Genomic DNA, 19,366 nt, shown 5'->3' on the forward strand with positions numbered 1-19,366 from the left:
TGTTTTAAAGCACACGGTGAGACACCATCACTCTTGTGTGACACACTACAAAATGCCTTTCATTCCCGAACCGACCCCTCTCTAGATTGGCGTGGGAGCTTACTGTTTCCGACAATGGACTCTGGATGGAAACTGTCATTTATTTAAAGACATATATCAACACTGCTTACAAATTACAGAAACAAGTACCTGGTACATTCTAGACCAAAAATCACTGGGAGTTGTTACCTCAGTAGTTGATCCTGGAGGTTTTTACCGTTGTTGCAGAAAAGAAATGGTAGCAAAAATAATTTTTTAAAAAAAGTTGTATTCTTTGTATTCTTTTGTATTTAGTCAAATCTATTGCCTATTGAAATCAAAACAAACAGACAAGTGGAATTCTGCAAGACAAAAGTCAATAAAAATCATTGTCTCAAAAGTACATAGAATGAAAAAACAAACACACACACACAAAAGATCTTTGTAAACAAAGCCAGTGGCTAAAGGCTTGTGCCTCACCTTCATTTGGCTGCCATATCTTATAGGCTGAGTTGGAGTTCAGGTCCCTTACAGTGACATTGCTAAGCTAGTGACAAGTAAGGAAAGAGGTCCTGCTCTCTAACATTACATGTACCTGGATTGGAACTTCTGCTACTCATTTCCAGATGCTTGAGAAACAACATAAGAACAAGGAGAAGAAATAGTAACGTCTGACCTCAGTGACTCCAAGGGCAGCCCCCGATATGAGCTCCTGGCATACTTCATTCCAAGAACTTCCTATGTTATTTTGGGGCATTGGCAAAATAAAATAAATATATTTTTAATGATTATTCTCTATGTTCTTATGCTAATGCATAATCAGTTTCTCTCTCTCTCTCTCTCTCTCTCTCTCTCTCTCTCTCTCTCTCTCGTGTGTGTGTGTGTTGCTTTAATATTTCAGATATACTTTGCCTTTGCTGCTATAGAACCAGAGCATAACGGCAAACACACTTCCATTTGTCTGTGCTGTTACTTCACTTATAGAACTGATAGGTGCTGTACCCTTATCCAGATAAATTGATACCAAGCACACGGACCTGGCCATATAAAAATGACACTGACAGCAAATGAGCAAAAGGTGGAAAAAAGCAATTTCAGAGGAAGTTAAGTGCTCAGCAGGAACAGAGCATATCGCAGACAGGATTGGAAGGGAGCTGCTTAGAGGACGGCCAGGCAAAGCTTCCGTGATGGGGTGATGCTATATCTCGGGCAAAGAACAACAGAAAGACTCTTTATGAAGTTCAGTCCTGATGAAGAATGTGGCAGACATTTAAATTCTAGAGTATGAACCAAGATCAAAGTTCTACAGCACAGCTGAGCTGAAGATGAGCCAAGACTGGAAATGGCTGGGAGCTTCTTCTAAAGGAATAGCACCAATAAGTAAACCTGTATTCCAAAGAGGACTGATCATCTTAGTTTACATGATGCAGGCTGCAAAGTCTGGTAATGACTGAATGATGAAGAGACTCAGAGTAAGCAGCTACTCAGTCTTAGAGACTGGATGCCTCAGCTCCCCACTGATGCAGAAGACAAGAAAGATTCTAGAGAGCTCCTGATCGTCAGTCCATGTTGGAAGGTCAAAGAAGCCAGGTGCAGATGACAACATATGCAATGTGGCCAGCTGCCCCAGGTTCCTGTGGCCATACCTTCTGTGCCACAATAGACTGTACTCTCCATCTGTGAACTGAAATATTCCCTTCCTTCCTTTAGTTGCTTTTTTGGGGGGATTTTGTTGGCAGCAATGAGAAAAGTTACTAAATCAGTCCCACAATGTGCAGACACATATGTGAGAAAGACGAAACGGTGGGAAGCCCTGTATAAAGTGAATGGCAGCTGGTATCACATCACTGGGTGATGCCCAGGTGAGTCACCCAGTTGAGCCTTTCCCCATTCTGTACCCAGAAAAACCACAGCCAAAACAAAATTGTGGTTTTCCCCAGCTACTAGAGGTGCCATTAATCACCCATCAATAGAAAGTCAGACCATCTAAATCAGTGGTTGTCAATTTATAGGTCTGGACTCCCAACAGAGTCACATATCAGATATCCTGCATATCAGATATTTACATTACCATTCATAGCAACTACAGGATTACAGTTATTAAGTACCAACAAAATAATTTATGGTTGGGGATCACCATATAAAAAGGGTCACAGCATTAGGAAGGTTGAGAACCACTGATCTAAATTGTGAAATTACTACAACCACAGGGATTTGGATATAGGCAGAGTTAATATTTAATTTAAAATAATATTCAACAATTTCACACCTCCTTCTTAAGCATCTTTGTGAGATCATCTTAGATTGCTTTAATAGTTTCATTCAATAAATGTGGGTGCCTAGTAATTGAAGCTGTTTATTGCTCATAAGGGATTATGGGATGACCTTTAACACATACGGACAGCTTGAGTAATTTAGGGAAATCTGGAAAGCACACCCATCACCCTAAAGAAACTTTTCAAATGTGTCTTTAATGCATATTATTTTCTGATCACTTAATTATTTATTCTCCCTGTGCACTACTTGGGGAAGCTTAAATTGATAAAGATTAGAAAATTAGGTAGTAGAGTTTGTTTAAATAATTATCTTTAGAAGACTGCTTTCCTGAGACGGGAGGGATTATTTGAAAGATATATCATCTTTCAATGACTTCTCCTGAGGCATTGCCAAAGGGCAAATAAAGGAATAAAGGGGACTACTGACCAATATAGGCGATCTAGTATTAAATGTCTGCCTAATAGAGAATCTCATGCTTCAATTAAGAGAGGAGGCTCCACCAAGTCTGTAGGAGGAGAAGTAATGAGGTCTTATAACAGGACCAAGCAGCCCTCTCCGAAACGCAGAGAGAAACCTTTTCAGTAACAGACAAGAGGGATTTGGAGTTGAGTGGGGAAACTGTGCTCCCGGGTCAAAGCCATGACTGATGAAGTTTAAGAGTGCAAGGTCTCTTTAGTCAAATGCATTCATCAGAGAGCATGGGAGTGGGTGTCATAACTTCATCTTATTGCCTTGGCTTGCTTGTTATTCTGGCGTTAAGATAGGGAACAGCCGTACAGTGTAGTCATACGTGGTTGCAGGCTGGTATGAGAACCAATCATATTTCCAACCCGGAAAAGATCTCCAGTGTAGCTTACTTTATACTTGAGGAAGCAAGAACTTCAGCCAGACGTAGTTTGCTCAAGGATGGAGAACAAGAACCCCGATGTTCTAACCAGGTTTGCTCCCCTTTGGTACGTACATTCCCCAAATTAATTCTTTCAGCTAGTGTCCCTACCAGTAGATAGTCAAATAATAATGATTAAAATGACCTTTCTTTCAATAAACTAGTCAATACCTGATTGGCTTCCTACTATCAGAAGGGTAGGAAAGCCAAGGCCAAGCTCCATCTGGGAAACAATGAGACCTTGCAGGGGTAAAACACAGGAGGTTTGCTTTGCTCCAGTCTTGCCATCGGCCTGGAAACAGCACTAATCCCCACATTATGCTTTACACTGGGCCATATACACAGTGAGTGTATACGGACTGCAAAATTACGATTATGAATATACTCTGAGATCACTAAAAATAAAAGAAGCTGTAATTTCTCCCACCAATGAGTAGCATTTATAGTTTTTAAGTAAACATATTGCCCCCACATAAAAATATTTTTTACACTAAAAAAAGAGGGGGGAGAGGGTTGGAGATTTAGTTCAGTGGTAGAGTGATTGCCTAGCAAGTGCAAGGACCTAGGTTAGGTCCTCAGCTCTGGATTAAAAAAAAAAAAAAAAGAGGGACTTGGGCAACAGCTCAGTCAGTGAAGTGGTTATGTTAAAAACATGAGGACCCAAGTTCAATCCCTAGCGCTGACAGCTTCAAATAATAGAGCATGGTGCTACACTTTTACAGTCCTAGAGCTCGGAAGACAGAGACAGGCAGATCACGAGGGCTCCCTAACAAGCCAATCTAGCATACATGGCAGGTTCAGGGCCACTGAAAAACCCTGACTCAGAAAAAAAAAAATGTACTCTATGAATGACATCCAAGGTTATCCTCTGGCTGAATCCATACGCACACATAAGTATGCACACATACATACACAGGCATGCAAAAATAACTAATAGAAAGATGATAGATAGATAGATAGATAGATAGATAGATAGATAGATAGATAGCGATAGATAATGAGGCTCTTTGATCTTTTAGTTATCTCACCTAACCTTTAAAGAAAAAGAACAAATATTTCTTATCTAAAAACAAACAAACAACAACAAACAAACAACAAAACCCTGAAGAACAGAGTGGAGAGATGGCCCAGCATTATTAAGAACATGCTGCTCTTACAGAGAGCCTGAATTTGATTTCCAGCACTCATGTTGAGCAGCTTACAATTGCCTATAACTCCACTTCCAAGGTATCTGATGTCCTCTTCTGGACTCTATGTCAACCTGCATACATGTGCACATACACACATGTGGAAACAGGCACATAAGCATAAACACATAATAAAAATAATGAAACAATTGTAAAGCAATATTCCCATGTCCTGAGCGTCAAGTCTTAATTCTGATTATCACAGACCTTCCTAACTGGTTTTAAAACAGACGAGTTTAAGGCAGATCTACAATGGCTTATTGGGATAAGCTCTTACAGAATGCACAATTAATTTTTTCAGAGAGAGACATCCCAACACTCCAAATGCTTCCTTCCTATACAGAAAGCAGTCTTCTGTCTCAGAGAGACAAAGTCCTCTGGATTTAAAGGTCAATTAGTTTGGTTCCACTTTGATTAGAAGCCATCATAACAGCGCTGCATGAGTAATTTATAGAGGCATAAATATTGACATCAATTTTTGTCAGATATTCCGATATCATAAACATCATGTAAATCTAGGCACCAGCAATCAATTTGCACATAATGGACTAATTTGATTAGAACTATACGGCTGTGCTATTTGAGCTCCAGAGTCCCTCGCCTCTTCTTACATTAAATCATCATTTTAAATCATGCCGAAGTGTCCCTCACAGCAAGCAATCAAAAACAGAAAATTTAAGCCCATTGGATCTTTGCCTAATTTAATGATTTTTCACAGGGGCTGTGCTCAGTTGGAACCGCAAGCAAGGTTCTGGCCTCGTGCCTAGAAAGGACTCCATATTCCTACTTTCCCCTTCAGTCTTTAATTTTACTCAGAAAACTGACTTTCTCCACATAACCAGTCCTGAGGTGTGTATCATATAATTTTATTATTTTTCTTTCTAAAGTTACTATATATTGATTATACAAACTAATAGGTAATGTGAAATGTTTTCGTATATAAACATTACATATCTTGACTTTATTCGTCCCATTTTTTTCTCCTAAACCTTCTCCTTGCTCCATCCCTGATCCTCCTCTAATCCAGTTCCTGATATAACTTGGTTATTTTCTTTTTTAAGGTTTTATTTATTATTTTTAAATCACAAGTACGTATGTGACTATGTAAATGTGTGTGGAGTTGGAGTTACCGGCCGTTCCGTTATGAGCTGAGCAGTGTTGGTGCTGGGAACAGAGGCCAGGTTTTTCACAAGAGCAATAAGCACTTTTAACTGCCAACCATATATCCAGCCCTCCCCCTCCCCCACCCCCGACCCCTGAAAATGATTTTCATACGATGGTGGTCTCTAGTGGCCTGAAGCAAGAGAGAATATCTTATTATAATTGATCTTGATAAACAGGGCAAACCAGAGGACAAAGTTTGTTGCCGGATCCTGGAGAGCAAGGGTCTCTACTTGGTATTTTTTCTTATCACACATGACACTTTGTAAGGCATAGGCCAAAGGGAAAACTCTCAGCAAATACTGCAGAGAGGATGAGCAAGTTCACACACAAGCTCATGTTTCATGAGCATAAAGTACTGAGTGTGGGCACATCTTGTACAGGTTTGCACACACACACACACACACACACACACACACACACACACACACACACATTCTTTTGCCTATGAGGTCAGTGGACATTCTCAAAATTTTGACACCAGGCCTCTCACTAATTAGTCTAAACTGGCTAGCCCACAAGCCTCCGGAATCTGCCTATTTCCACCTTCCCAGAACTAGGATTACATGCGGATGCCATAATGCCCTGCTAGACAGCCACACTACCCTGCATTTATATGGGTGCTGGGGCTCTGAACCAGTCCTTACACTTTCAGGGCAAGCACTTTATCTACTGGACCACCTCCCCACACCCAAATCACAGATTCTGTCTATAAAACCCACACACAAATACATTGCATTAAAAAAGGTAAAAAAAGCAGGAAAATATATATCTGAAATAGGAAGTACTTAAGCAAAGCACAAAGAATATTTGGGTCTCTGATGGACAGAAAAATGAACTGGACGATGGAGCTGAGCCAGCATTTGGTTTCTGGATCTGTAGTTTACATGTGCCATGCTCCCTGCCCCCCAGGAAAGGTTTCTGTTCCCACAGCACAGGAATATTATCATCTTTGTATGTGTGTGCATGTGTGTGTGTGTGTGTGTACATGAATGTGAATGTATATGCACAGCTATGCATGTGTATATGGATACCAGATGTCTACCTTGGCTGCCTTTCTCTATCACTCTCCACATTAATTTTTGAGCAAGATCTTTCATTGAACTTGGATCTCACTGATTTACCTAAACGATCGTGCCTGGGAGCTCCAGGCATCCTCCTGTCACAGCCTCTTCAGAGAACTTGTAGACATTTGCTACGATGCTTGAGCTTTTTATGTGGCTGCTCAGATGGAGCTCAAGTCCCCATGCTTGTACAGTAACTGCCTTATCAAATGAGCCATCTCCCCAGTCCTGTGCTTGAGCTTTAACAAGCTCATCTGAAAGGCATCTACCAATACGCCTAGCTCAGATCACTCACCCCACTATGTTTGTGTACTAACACTTGGCTGGTTGTGAGGGCACCTGAGGTTCTTGTAGTGCTGAGAGCAGTTAGAGCTATTGTGCTCTGTAGCTGAGGATCCAAGGCCCTTTGGAGCAATTTCTCAAACGTCAGCATGCAGATGAATCCCATAGAAGCCTATAGAGTTTCTGACTCCTTAGGTCTGGGTGAAACTGAGAGCTTCCATTTCCATCCATCTCCCTGTGATGCTGGGCCTGGGGCCACGAGTTCAGAACCACTGCTTTTGAAGAATTTCATTGCTTGAACCAGAATCACAGCAGGGAAAAAAAAATGAGTTGTAGATTACCAAGTGTGGTGACCTCCTGAAGTTAAGTTGAGTCTACCAGCGGGGCTCATGGAGAAACCCACAGTGACTACCAAATGGGATGTGAGGCATGAAAGGGCAGAGTACAAATGGCAGGAATCCTCAAGGCCCAAGACACCTGGACTCTGCCAACAAGGTCAGAATCTCCCTTCTCCTGACTCCATTCAATAACAATGAAGCACCTTAGAAGCTGCAAGCCCTGAGTGTGTGCAGACTGAGAAATGACGGCATGTGTGGAAGAGTGAAGCTGTCTAGCATTAAGGTCATAATAGAAAGGAACAGCACAGAACAACGCATCCCTGGCACTTACTATGTGGGGCACTGTTTTAAACCATCCAATCCTCAAGCCAGCCCCAGGAGGTATGCAGCATAATTTGTCCTACTTTTAAATCCTGGAAATTTGAGGTGCAGAAAGATTGAGCTGCTAAGGTCACCCAGCTACTTAAACTAGAGCCAGACTCTGAACCCAGGCTCATTCCACATCTTTGCTTTCCACAACTGTGCTGTCTGGAGCCTAGAACAGAAAGATAAGATGAACAAATACTGACAGATGGCTGGGAACGAGGTTACATATATAAAGTGCATGAAGGCTCAGTCCCCCAAGACCCACAGTTTTAAAAGTTAGGTGTTGGGTTAGTTATGGCGGAGCACAACTTTAATCCCAGTACTAGGGAGGCAGAAACAGAAGAGTCTGTGAGTTTGAGTACTACCTGGTCTATTTAGAGTTTCCAGGACTGCCATGATCATATGATGAGATCCTGTCATGTCCCCCCAATCAAATACACAATTTAAAAAGGCATGGTAGTACATACTTGTAATTCCAGCACCAAGGAAGCAGAAAAAGAGCAAATCCCCATGGTTCACCAGATAGTCAGCCTACTTGATGATTTTAGGTCAGTGAGAGACCCTTTCTTATACAAAATATGTTGAATATCATCCGAGGAAGGACAGCTAAAATTGTTCTTTGAAATATATATATATGCATATGCACCTGTACACACAAGCTATCTCTGTCTTCTCTCTCTCTCTCTCTCTCTCTCTCTCTCTCTCTCTCTCTCTCTCTCTCTCTCTCCCCCCCTCTCTCTCTCACCCACCCACCCACACACACACACATACACACATTAAAAATGAGCTAAGATTATAGGCAATTTATGAGAATAGTTCAAATTTACCAACTAGAAACCTACCCTCCTTTCTGTCCCCAAGTATGTACTGATACCCAGCAATCTGTCCTAGAAGCTACATATGAACAACCAGTACAATACCTTCTTCAAAATTAAGATAACCCAAAGAACCATGCCTATCATCTATACTGGATGATAGCATACTGCTCCTTTCTCTAAGTATAATGCAGCCAGAGAAAGAAAGCTGTATGATAAATGGTGCCTCTGTCCTCTGTCCTATGCATTAGAGCTGGCTGCTCTCCCACAAACAAGGCCAAAATTGTAAGCAACTGGCACAGAGTCAGTGACAATATGTAAATTACTTGTAAAATAAACTTGATCCCCTGTTATAAATGCTGCTTGAATTTTAATTTGCTAACAATATTTTAATGTGGTAATTGAGGTCATGGAAGATGTGGCTAGAGATGAAAACATCTATAACTGTTGATTTGAAGAACACTGTGTTGCCCAGGTTTATAAAATTTCCCCAGCAAATAAAAGGGAAACACACTGCATGGAGTTGGCTTTGAACAGACACCAAAACAGCAGAAAAAGACATTATTCCTGGGAACAGTTAAAAGAGTTGGAAAGAAACTGTCAAAGGTTATTTGTTATCTTTGCTTTGAGCCTGGGCCCTAAAACTACACAGAAATTATCTTTTTGTTATTTTTATTTTATTACTGCTAGTTTGATAGGTTGGTAGATAGGTTGGTTAACTGGTTGGTAGGGTAGTTGAGATTTGGTTGGTTGGTTGGTTGGTATATATACCGGTAGGTTGCTTGGTTGGTAGATTGTTAAGTAGGTTGTAAGTTGGTTGCTTGGTAAGTAGATAGGTAGGTTACTTGGTTGGTGAGTTGCTTGCTTGCTTGTTTGCTTAGTTGGCAGATAGGCAGGTAGGTTGCTTGGTTGGTGTGTTGGTTGGTTGATGTGTTGGTATGTTGGTGTGTTGGTTGGTTGGTTGGTTGGTTGGTTGGTTGGTTGGTTGGTTGGATTTTGAGACTAGGTCTCATGAAGTTCAGGTTAACCTTGAACTTGTCATGTTACTGAGGATAAACTCCTAATCTTGTCATCACTACCCAAGTGCTAGGATTACAGGATTCTACCACCATACCTGCCTTATGCACTGCCATGATTAGAACCTAGGGCTTTGTGTACTGGGAAAGCACTCTAGGAACTTAACTAAATCTCCAGTCCTTTCTAACTAAAATAAAATGGTTTAATAATTTAATTAAATATAAATAAATAAATAAATATATATACATTAACAGGTTTGTTTGTTTGTTTGTTTGTTTGTTTGTTTTTTTGATTTTGGAAGAATGAGAAATGTGCTACAAGTTTGCACTAACTGACTTCATAATTATTGTCATGCAGCTACTGCCCCCAGGGTGAGTTTTCGTACTCTATCTCTCCTTTGCATGCTCCATTTCATACTCTCCTTTGGCTTAAAGCCTCATTTCTGTTATGAAGCCCAGGAGCCCAGAGTTCCATTCATTTCTGCCTTTTGGTTATCCCATCTCCTAGTCCAGCTACACACTGGGAATGGGGGAGAACAGGCTGTTATTAGCGCTATTGTCATCTTGCTCTCTCCCCTTTTTCATAGATTCCCATTTGTACAACATAACTAACCTCACCGACAGGGAATTCTAGATGAAGCCACTGACCAGCAAAGCCCTGAAAACAAACCTTTATGCTCTGTCCTTTGCCTGACACTCAAAGTCCTATCATCTCTGAGCCCTGCTGGAGTCATGCATCCTTACTAAAGGCCTGTGGGCTATAGCACACACTTCAGACAAAACCAAAGTCTACCTAGTTCTCATTCTTCTCCCTCCCAGTTTATGTTCTGTGACTCCATCATCTCCATGCCTCTCTCTGCCCTCCTGCTCGTCTCCTTTTTCCTGATCATTTGTCCAACCACAGCTCAAGTTCCTTCTTTAAAGAGAGTCTGGATGACTTCATTAACTTGGGTGTTTCTTTCCTTCTTGTTTCAAATCCTTGCTCAAAAGTATTTTTCTAGAATTATATACTTCCTATTGTGGTCTTGAAAAGTAGAAATTTCCCAAATGCATATATACACTCATCTAAAAAGACTTACAATAGAGTTATCCTATAATTGAATTTAAAAGAGTTATCCTATAATTGGGTGGCAATGCCCCTACTACAAACCTTAGGTTAACAAACAAAAAGCCTAGTTCTAGGAATGGGTTACCTTTTTTGGACTTGATGATCACTGAAATCCCATAGAACTCCTCCAAACATCATAAACTGTTGGTTTGAATGAGAGTACTCCCCATAGGCACACTGAATACTTGATTCTCAGTTGGTGGAACTGTTTGAGAAGGATTAGGAGGTGTGACCTTATAGGAGGATGTGTGTCACTGGGGGCAGGTTTTGGAGTTTAAAAGACTTGCACCATTCCTGGTGAATTATACCCCCCCTTCCCTTCTCTGCCTCTTACTTGTGAATCAAAGTGTTCCTATTCTACTGTCATGCCTCTACTCTGCCATCATGGATTCTAAGCCTCTGAATCTGATTAATAAGCATTCTCTTTTATAAGTTCCTTTGGAATATAGGTGATCTGTTTCAGCAATAGAGTGCACACATTACTGTCAATGCTCTTGATTACCTTTAATAAAAAAGCCATGCCCCCATGATAAGACCCTATTGCTGAAGTCACCACATATTTGAGCCATGAATGTGGGGAAATCAAGCTGCTATTGACATGCAATTTCATCCCTACTAGCTAACTTTCTAGTGTTCTAAGGTGTTGTGCATACTACCAGAAAAGAGAAAAATAATCATAAATGTTACCTAGCTGTGAACCCTGAGAACTACAGTGTTGACAGGTCTAAGAACATAGAACCATTGCTGCAATAGTGGCATTAATGTCACGGAAATAGCCAACCAGTGTGTGTATGTGTGTGTGCACTCACACACACACACACACACACACACACACACACACACGTGTGCACACATGCATGTGAGCACATGTATGGATTATTTTATTTATTCTTTGATAAACAATTTCATACTGTATATTTTTACCATACTCTTTCTGTCTCCCAACACCTCCCCCCATGCACCCACCCATCTTCATGTTCTTTATCTTAAAAAAAAGAAAGAAAGAAAGGAAGAAAGAGAGAGAGAAAGAGAAAAAGGTAAAGGTCATTAAAAATGATTTCAGTTTTTGTTGGACAGCTATTCCTGAGCTTAAGGCCTACTGTGGAATGGTTGATATACTCAGAAATCATTTTGGGTGAATAGGTTATTGGCAAGGGGCAGGACTTTGTGCCCATTTCCTCTCCTCCATGCTGGGATTTTGTATGGTTTGAGCCCCTGTAGGTCTTATGTATGTTGCTATAGTCTCTATAAGTTCACCTGTACATTTATCTTCCCTCCTGTGTCTGAAAAAAATGCTGTTTTCTCAAAGTCTTTCACCACCTCTGGCTCTTACTACTATATTTCTACTTGTTCTTCTTTATAGATCCCTGAGCCTTGAAGAGAGACACTGAATTCGAACTGCTGAGGTAGAAACTTAAGGGTTTTTTGGAAAGTGGGTTAGATGCTGTTTTGCTGGGACAAACATATAAAGAAACATGTAGCTGAAGTGGACACAGGAGAAAGGATGTTCTGCTAAAGCAAGCATGTGAAAAGACACATGATGAAGCATTCTTTGATAACAACACTCATGTATTGGTCTGCCTTACATTGTGCAGTTGTGCCTCATTTGTCAGGACTCCATGGAGAGAAACACACACACACACACAAATGACAACAACAACAAAACCCTTCTGGTGGCTTATTGCAGTTAGTTTCTTGCTGCTTTGGTAGACTCAGGCTGATTAGCAGAGTGATGTCATCTGATACAGACTTGTGTGCTGAGGAAAATCACGTGGAGGACACATGATGTTTGGAGGGTATATAAAAAGGACTGATGGAGCCTGAGCTTGGCTTGCTTATAGAGCTAGCTGTGCAACAGCTTGTTGGTCTCAAGTCTTTGCTGATCTTTGCTTTGTTGAGAGAAGCACAGCTGAGAACTTTTCCTGGTGTTCCTGTTGGCCCTAGTCCCTCCTGCTGACCTGTGTGGAGGCTGAGGCCTGGCTGTCTCTGCTAGGTAGTGCCACTGGTGCTGATTCATGTTTGCTATCTGGACTCCACCTAACTTGACTGCTGATATATCCATAAAGTGTTTGTGAGTGGATTGAGCTGCCATTGCTAACCTGTGAACTGAACTGCCAATTTCCAGACAACACAGACAAGAACTGCTCCAAAGAAACTTTCTAGACAGGTTCACTCTCCCCCCTCACAGGCTATATCCTTTCTCTTCCACTACCTCTGATGGGAGGTGGGCTACAAAGGAGGTAAGAGCATCTAAGACCCATCATTTAAAGTAGACCTTGAACAAATTAAAGTCACAGGGTGCATTCCAAAATCTCTCACTCTCTGCAAAGTCTCTTGGCAAAGGATTCAAAAAATGTGACTGATTCTTCTTACTTGGTAGCATATAATGTCTAGATGGATGGAGTATTCTCTCCTCTGTTATATGGCAACTTCATTTAAAGTCTCTCTCTGTGTGTGATACAACATCTTTTGTATCTTGGGATGTCCTCTTGATTGATGTAGGGAGGGTAACCTCAGGATTATCCTTGGTTAACCTTGATTTTGGTCTCATTGTTCCTTGTGCTGACCTGGGAACTCACAGCCATTTTGACAGCATACACAAGACCTTTACAAGTTCAAGAGAGAAAATGACAGCATGAGGCAAAGAGATGGGCATTAAGTCCCACTCCTAGCTAAGGAGCTGTCTGCAATTGATAGCTTCTGGGAGAGAAGCAGTAGGTTTTCTTTAAGAGTTTGGCCCCTGGTAGGTTGACCATGCTTCAGCTAAATATCCAAGAGTGTTTGATCAGCACAAATTGTACCTAATGGAATAAAAATGATTACACAGGACAAGATGGATAAGGAAGTGGGGAATGGATCTTGGAGGACTTAGGGGAAGAAGAGATAAATATGATGAAATACAACACAAAATTCTCCAAGAACTAATACAAATGAAAGAGAAAGAGGAAAACATTTATAAATCTGTACAATGCTACATAAGACTGCAGGTGCCTCTATGGCTATACTTAAGGCAAAATCTGTAATTTTTTTCACTTTTATAATTTAAAAGAATTTGAAAAGTTCTGGGAAATTTGGAAGGTTCTCTCTCTCTCTCTCTCTCTCTCTCTCTCTCTCTCTCTCTCTGTGTGTGTGTGTGTGTGTGTGTGTGTATGTAAGTGTGTTTGTTTCTGTTTCTGCCATTATTTTCCTACTCACTTCACTTACTCATCTGCAAATCTCTTCACATGTTCTTCCTGTCATTCTCTTGTTAGTTAACCAAACTGAATTTCTTCATGTTTGGAAACTGTCTCCTTAAAGTTCACTAAGATGAGCCAGGTGACATTGGTGGCCCATGCTTTTAATCCCAGCACTTGGGAAGCAAAGGCAGGCAGATCTCTATAAGTTCAAGGCCAGCCTGGTCTACAGAGCAAATTCCAGGACAGCCAAGACTGTCCCAGAGAAACCCTATCTCCATCTCACTAAGATGCTAACTCAATATATCAAAACGTATAAATATTATGTGTCATATTCAACACCTTTTGGGGGCTGTTTTTAAAGGTTATTTTGGTTTTTAGTTATATAAATGTGTGAGTACATGTACACGTGTGTGCATGTACTGTGTTTATTGGCACATGTGTGTTGGTGCCTGTGGAAGCCAGAAGAATGGATAAGGTTTTTTGGAGCTGGAGTTGCAGACGGTTGTGAGCTCTCTGTGTTTTTTGCTTTTTGTTTTGTTTTTAATCTTTCCCTGAAGCCAAAGTAATAGTACAGCAGTTAAGAGCACTTATTGCTCTTGTGGAAAACCTGAATTCAGTTCCACGCACCCACATGGCAACTCAACTGTCCATAACTATAGCTCTAAGCAATCTAGTGCTTTCTTCTGGCTTCTCAGGAACCACCCTACAGGCACACAGCATTCATTCACACAGAGACATAAAAAAGGATAATACAACTTAAATCTTCAAAACTAAGAGGAGTGCGATTGAAAACATCTTCACATCAACCTCCAGTGCACACTCATGCACTTACATATATACATGCATCATACATACATACAAACACAGATACAGGCATATACATATCTATATACACAGGCACATACATACATACTTGTATACATATGTACGCATACACATACATACATACACATACCACATATTCATTCACATACACATGCACAACTAGTCCTATATACCTATATACATGCACATACCTACAAACACACACACACACACACACACAGTATTCTTAAAGAAGGTGTTGTTTCTCCATATTTGGGAAATTACTATGCAAACTATTTTTTATAGACTGACAAAAAGTGGGTCTAGAAATGTGGAGAGGTACCATCTTTTGCACCTTTGGAGGGGCATTCTGGGGCACTGACTCTGCATTCTCTTCAACAACAACCAGCCCATTTCTAGCTAATCGATTCTTTTCACTATTGCACTCTGTCTTAGTCACAGCTGGCCGGAGGATGCTGCCTTCTCAGAACCTCTTCCCTCCTGAAGCCACACTTTCCCTGTGGCTTTCCCTGTGGTTGTTGCAGCCTCCCTTTCCCAGGAGGGTAAGCAAGGTTAGCTGCCTTACAAACAGTATCTGTAACATGTGGGCAATAAACTGAACCTCTCACTCAGCTAGGGAGAGGCATGGAGTATGGGGAGAGGCAAATCGGAGCAGTTGTAACTCTTTATAAACGCCCAGCATTTTCAAGCTCTGCACACTCACAGCACCTACTGATTGATAGGCTGGAGTTTGAGCCCTGGATTCAGTAGCAGCCTGTGATGAGATTCCCCGAAGAGGCAGAGGCCCCCCAGATCTTTAATGTGTGTGCAGGGCTGCATTGGAGGAGGATAAATGTACTGTGTATGATAGTCTAACAGATCCTCTGTTTTTTAGTGTTGTGAATATTGACTTCCAAATGGATTTAATCAAAATCAATAACAAAACGTACGGTAATGAAGTAATGTAAAAGGCAGTAATGTATAGGCCAAGAGGTTGACTATGGAATATATTAACAGAAAGCAGCCCTAGAAGAATGAGGCACCCTGTTCTGAGTCTCTCTTCACCTCATAGAAGACAATAGGAGAGAGAGAGAGAGAGAGAGAGAGAGAGAGAGAGAGAGAGAGAGAGAGAGGAAGATTCTAATGCTGGTCACAAATTGGGTTCTTTCCAGAGCTGTAAAAATATTATCTTCTTAGCAAATTTAGCCAAACGTCATCAGAAGGCAGAAAGAAAAGAATTTAAAAACCAGTTTACAAGATCATAAAACTGACTCAGAGATTCTATGATAAAATGACTGGCTTTTAACAATATTTTAATGATTTTTCTAAGAGTTAAATGACTTGAAAATGTTTTATGTATATTCTTGGAGCATGTCCAGGCACCCTACAGTTAAATGTTAAAGGGTACAATTGTTAAGATCTGTCCACTCATTAAATCTATAACCTAACAGGTGAATGAGGAAAATATACTATGTAGAATTGTTCAGAAAGTCCCAGAATGGGTCTGAATAATCAAGTTTCTCAGTAGACATTTGTCTTTTACTGTCAATAGACGGTACAGCTTTAAAACACAGAGAAAAGTAGCCCATACTGGTATTCTCCAGACTTTTTCCTTTGTTATTGTTTCAAAGGAAGCCTAATGTTCTCCCAGTAGGTTGCTGCAATGCAGGATTTCAAGGGCACTGGTGAGAATAGGTAACAAAAGCTAACAAAAGTCTCCTGGTCTCCTGCTAGACTCTGGAACAGCTGAAGCTCAGTGGTCGTCCTTGCTTCTTTCCTTTACCTTGTGTCCTTTTCTTGTGTTTGGCTGTCAATCCTCTAACTTCATCACTGTATCCTCCCTTGGACTGCCCCCAACCTACCCTTCCAAGTGCCCCATCTCCCCCTCTGCTGATTGTCTTTGCATTTTCCAGAGGAGCTTAAAAAGAGAAAGCATGAAGAAAAGACAGTGTAAAACAATCATCTTTTCATATCAGATGAGATGGCTGGTCTGTGTACCTTTTCTTGAAATGAAGCAAAGATAAGGAAGGAGAAGAAAATGGAGGGGCTGGGAAGGGTAAAAAAAAAGGAAGGAAAGAAGAGAGGGAAGAAGAGAAGGGGAGAAGAAAGAGAAGAGAGGGAGAAAGGGAGGGAGGGATGAGAGGAGAGGAGGAAGAAAAGAGAGAGGGAGAGGAGAGAAGAAGGGAGGACATAAGTTAAAGCTGAATTAATGATGTTTGTTTGTACAGCTCCTCAGTGATTGGTGTGAAATTCCAGTGCCCATGTCTGTGGTGACCTCCTGATTTGAGACCAGCACAGACACTCAGGATGTTGAAGGTGGACAGCCTAGGCTCGAGCATATCCAGTCTGCTAGCATTTCCTTCTGGTCCTAGGCAGACTTCCCCAAAGCCACTGTAATATAAGCCAAAGCTCTAATCTGCCCTTTTTAGCTACTTCACACCCAGGATGCAACATGTTACTGTTGGTGGCAAATGAGAGCTGCAGCAACTTAGGACTAACAAGGCTGGCTTAAAAGTTATCCTTGTATGTTCAGTATGAGGTTAGAAGCAGGAATGTGGCAGGATTGTTTGGTTTGGTTTGGTTTTGGGCATCACACTTACATGGGATGCTTTTCTACCTAAACAATCCCATCTCCCTCCATTGCTGCTTGTTCCCCTCTCTCCACATAAGATAATTCAGAGGGGTAGACTTCTGGAATAATGCATAAAGAATCTAGTTATATGGCAAGCCAAGATTTACCACCAGGCCTCATGCCCTCCACCTAAGTCATTCAGAAAAAGAAGAGTCTCAGAGAGCCAGTAATTTCATCTTGACAGGTTTCAAATAATCTTTGACATTCTGCTTCTGCTTCTCGGTGCACAGTTTTCATCAAAAAAAAAAAATTAAAGAGACGCTTCCGTTTGGGGATCATTTCCTTCATCTATTTTTCATTTGAATTGCACGTTGGTATATTGAAGAAAAGGCTTCCTAAATCAGTTATCAAATAAATGTAGGAATGTAAATCTAAATCTAATTGCCAAGCTTATAGTTCCCCTCACAGTCAGAAGAAGTGCTTTCCTTTGGCTTCTTTAAAAACAAAATGTAGTGTGTGTGTGTGTGTGTGTCTGTCTGTCTGTCTGTCTGTCTGTCTCTGTCTTTCTGTCTCTGTCTCTCTGTCTCTCTCTCTGTGTCTGTCTCTCTCTCTCTGTGTGTCTGTCTGTCTCTCTCTCTCTCTCTCTCTCTCTCTCTCTGTGTGTGTGTGTGTGTGTGTGTGTGTATACAGGTCAGAGAACAACTTTCGGGAGTCAATTTTCTCTTTATACCATGTGTGTCTCAGTTACTGAACTCAGACAATCAGGCTTGGTGGCAAGTGCCTTTACCTGCTGATCCATCTTGCCAGCCCACTCCTCTTTTTAAATGAATTAAAAAGGGAAAACCTGGCATTTCTACACCAAAAACTGATATTGTTACCCTCATGCCAATTCAATAAAAGAAAATGTCCTTAAACCTGTGATAGCACACAGAAAGTAACGCAGATAGGCAAGGCTGTTTGTTTCCAGTGGTTGAGTAAGTTCCTAATAATTCCATGGGCACATGCATGTCCCCATACATTGTGTGTGTAGGCCCTGGAATAAGGAGTGCAGAACAATGTAGCAAACAATGATACTTAGTTGACAAGTATGACGTTGAGTTGATAGAAGGCCCTGAGTTCTAAAATCTAAGGTATTTGGACTTTATCCATAAGATGATATTGATTGAGTATGAAATGAAAAGAAATGAGACAAAAGCTATTTCAGGAAGATTTATGTATTGTGGCTGCCTAGCAACAAAGGAAAGAGAGTGAGCAGGAACTGGATAGGAGAGGGAACTGAGGCTGGGGATAGAGATAGTGGGGCAGTCATCCACAGCCCAGGAAAAGGGGCTTGACCCTCAGTGCTCACAGGTTAGCATCTTGTCCTGAGTGTCTCAGAATCAACCATACTGGGAGATGTGATCTCTGAAGATTTAATTAAAGAAACCATGCTAGAGAGAGTGGTTCCTAATTCAATATGACTGGTGACTATATGAAGAGAGACAGACAGAGAGAGAGAGAGAGAGAGAGAGAGAGAGAGAGAGAGAGAGAACTGGCTGGTTTTGTGTGTCAACTTGACACAGGCTGGAGTTATCACAGAGAAAGGAGCTTTAGTTGGGGGAATGCCTCCATGAGATCCAGCTGTAAGGTATTGTCTCAATTAGTGATCAAGGGAGGAGGGCCCCTTGTGGGTGGTACCATCTCTGGGCTGTAGTCTTGGGTTCTATAAGAGAGCAGGCTGAGTAAGCCAGGAGAAGCAAGCCAATAAAGAACATCCCTCCATGGCCTCTGCATCAGCTCCTGCTTCCTGACCTGCTTGAGTTCCAGTCCTGACTTCCTTTGGTAATGAACAGCAGTATGGAAGTGTAAGTCAAATAAACCCTTTCCTCTCCAACTTGCTTCTTGGTCATGATGTTTGTGCAGGAATAGAAACCCTGACTAAGATAGACAAAGAGAGAGAGACAGAGAGAGAGAGAGAGACAGAGAGAGAGAATGCTTATTACATACAGGAGCTTGTCACCAAATATAAAGACCTCTGTTCAATCCCCATGCTTGTAGGAGAAAACTGACTTTGATGAGTTGTCTTCTGACCACTCTAAAAGTGTCAAAATACATAGACATGCATAAAACAAACAAACAAACAAATAAGTAAATGCTGCGGGCCAGCCACCATGGGGGTGGTGTCGGTAGTTGCATGAACAAAACTTGGCTTTGTGAGAGCAAAAGTTGCTTACCTTTGGTAATAGTTACCTTTATTAATGCTTCTCTATTCTGTGGCCAAAACTCACTGACTTCTGGTAAGTAACAGATGACTTCT

The sequence above is a fragment of the Mus musculus genome, chromosome 9 (assembly GCF_000001635.26).
Source record: "Mus musculus strain C57BL/6J chromosome 9, GRCm38.p6 C57BL/6J".
Lineage (NCBI taxonomy): Eukaryota > Metazoa > Chordata > Mammalia > Rodentia > Muridae > Mus > Mus musculus.